The sequence below is a fragment of the Macadamia integrifolia genome, chromosome 5 (assembly GCF_013358625.1).
Source record: "Macadamia integrifolia cultivar HAES 741 chromosome 5, SCU_Mint_v3, whole genome shotgun sequence".
NCBI classification, from domain to species: Eukaryota; Viridiplantae; Streptophyta; class Magnoliopsida; order Proteales; family Proteaceae; genus Macadamia; species Macadamia integrifolia.
The window spans coordinates 12,112,520-12,115,499 of record NC_056561.1 but is presented as its reverse complement, the minus strand read 5'-3'; positions in this window follow the sequence as shown (position 1 = coordinate 12,115,499).

Sequence of the window (2,980 nt, the reverse complement as noted above, 5' to 3'; positions counted from 1 at the left end):
AACTGAATTTCTTGGGAAGATATGGACAACATATCTGTATTATCAAATTGATTTCAGATTCAGACAATTCAAGATGTTTTAAGTAGTCAGAGTGGGGGAACCCACAACGTCTTTGCAAGATGGGTTGTAAGAGAAAATAAATTCAATGCGGGTAGTTAAGTGTTTCTTGTGGTGGTTGATTTCAGCAGCTAATGGTATAAGCTACCAATGGGTTATGATCCTTGTACAGAACTCTACACAGAGACATATTTCAACAGACAAGATGTACAGAGGGCCCGACACGCCAATGTTACCAAGCTGTCTTACCCGTACACCACTTGCAGTTGTGAATCTAGATTCCAAAACTGTAATTCAAAACTACTCTTTCAGTCTCTATTTATTGCCTCATTCATTACTTATTCTGTCTGTTGGGTGGCTTGCATGAAAGTTGAGAAACTTCACCACATACCCTTCATATAAAACCATACGAAAAAACAAAAAAGGAGAGAGTGAGAGTGAGAGAGAGAGAGAGAGTGAGAGAGAGAGAGAGAGAGAATCCAAGCATTTAATCTATAAAAGCCAAATCTTTGAACTGGAGCTTTCGGTCTGCTTCTCTGCCATTGAAACAGTTGATAATCTTTCTCTATCTCATCTGCATCATTTGCCTCCCAATAATTCATCTGTAACTTCTAGTCTTTCTGGTTGTCCAGGATTCCTCCACAGGCTTTCCTTAACTGCCTTCTCAATTTGGTAAAAGGAAGGAAAATGAAACCAGAAATTTACCTCCAACTGAAAAAAGACAAAAAAAATCCACCCCTCCTAAATCAGGAATTTATATATGGGATTTTTTTTTTGATACTCTATCAAATAATTTGTAATTTTTTTTCCCCTTAGGATTACAGACTTATTTAGTGAAGGTAGAATTTTATCATTTCATATATGTATTTAAAATAAGTGAAGTCGATAATGCCTCTATTGTTTCCCGATACCTTCTATACACCATCTGAATCTCTTCGTCAAGGGTTTTCCTTGGACTGGGGTGAAGGAAAACTTCTTACATGACTTAAAATGAAGGGAGAAAGAACATTATCAGGTTGTGTAGCATACAATAACACCTCCCTATTTCTATTTCCCTCATCCGACAATAGAAGCATATATGTCATTTCATAGGAGGAGGAGAGAGATAGACATTGGAAGGTGCTAGCTTACGCTACGCTGCCGAAAAGGGAACTCAATAAAATGGTAGAATGTTTTCTAGTTCAGGAGTGTTGGGGTTGTGCCCAAACACATAGGTAGGTGAAATGACCCCCCCACTCAATCTTCCACCATGTTGATGCTTCTAAGTGCACTCCCATTGACCCCTGCTACATCGTGCATCCCTTATACACTTTCGAACAGAAAACATTCTCCCAATAAAAATATATTTTCAAATTAGGGAGAGCGATCAATGCCTAGCGCACTGGGTAGCATTTGATGCCTGGAAGCCCATTACTATGGGGGAGGCTTGAACCACTTCTCTCCCTCTCCCCCCCACCCTCCAAACCCTCAAATAAAATAGGAGAGAGTTGGACTGATAACTATATAATATATATTTATTTTTTCCTATGAGAAAAGTATACCTTCCTTTTTCCTTGAAATTATTTTGAAGATCTGTTTTTTAGCCTAGACTTAAAAAAGAACATTTTAGAATAAGACAATGGCCAATCTTTCTCTTTTTTTTTTGGTTGGGGGGGAGGGTGTAGAAGGCACTCAAAAAAATATTACATGTTCTATTAAATACATCTATAGAGATGTCATTCAAGAGTCCCATATGATTGGATTGTATAGAACTTCCATTGAGGACTGTGAACTTATGGAATACCAAGTGTGGCTATTGGTGGATTCCTAGTAGTACCCACTTAAATATTTAAATAGTGAATGGAATATTGGATAATCGTATTAAACATAAAAGACAGAAAAATACAAATTTATGGCTATATGAATTTATGGTATCATTTTGAACTTCAATTCAGATAAATATATTATTAATCTACATACTCCCAAGCCATGCAATTTCTAAATATAAAATTTTATAATTTCCACACACTAAATATATTGCAGACACCTCAAATATATTCATAAATTTATATCATAGATTGGCAAAAATTATATATGTTAATATAATCGGGTTGAATATTTATCAGATCGGATATAGGAATATTCATGTCCTAAGTTAGGGATTTCACATGTCAATACCTAGCCCTATTTGATAAAATCGATCTGATTGAATCAAAATAGTCTGGATCAAACTGAACTGAATCGTATTGGACTGGTTTCAATTTAGAATATTATGATCTCAAATCAAACCAAAACAAAAATCGAACTTAAACCAAGATTTCCTTATTAGTTTGGTTTCGACTTCACAATTTCCACACTAAAACTGATTCATTCCGAATGAAAACCAAACCAGATCGACCGATTAACACTCCTATCCTAAGTACCCATTGTCAGCTCTGGATTTGGGTTCAAACATGGGGTACTAATGACTTCAATTTAAAGCAACATCTAAGTATCTCCTAAAGAGAAAAAGAAAGTTGCGTGGTTGCACAACCCTATATATGCCTTTGCATGCCCTCTTATTGACCCCACGCTATTGCAGGGGTTACACGAGCAAGCAGCGATATCTTGACCCTTCTAAAATTAGGGTGCCTCATTCTTATTTGTCATCTCATCAGGAGCCTACCTAGTTGCCATCCCTATTCACTGGGTACCCCAACCCCTAATGGACTGAAATTGGTAAATCCTAACTCGATTTGGGTTTTATTTGAGTTCCTTGAGACCTACATCCAAATCTATTATGTTTCAGAGCATGTTTTCATTTTATTTCTTCTGTGTTTCTTTGTGTTTATGTGAAGCAATGTCAGAAGCAAATGGAATGATTCCCCAAACACTGTACTTCCAATAATCAAAAAGCTTTTAGGGGCTGGATTACGTATCTGGATCTACAGGTATGGAAACAATT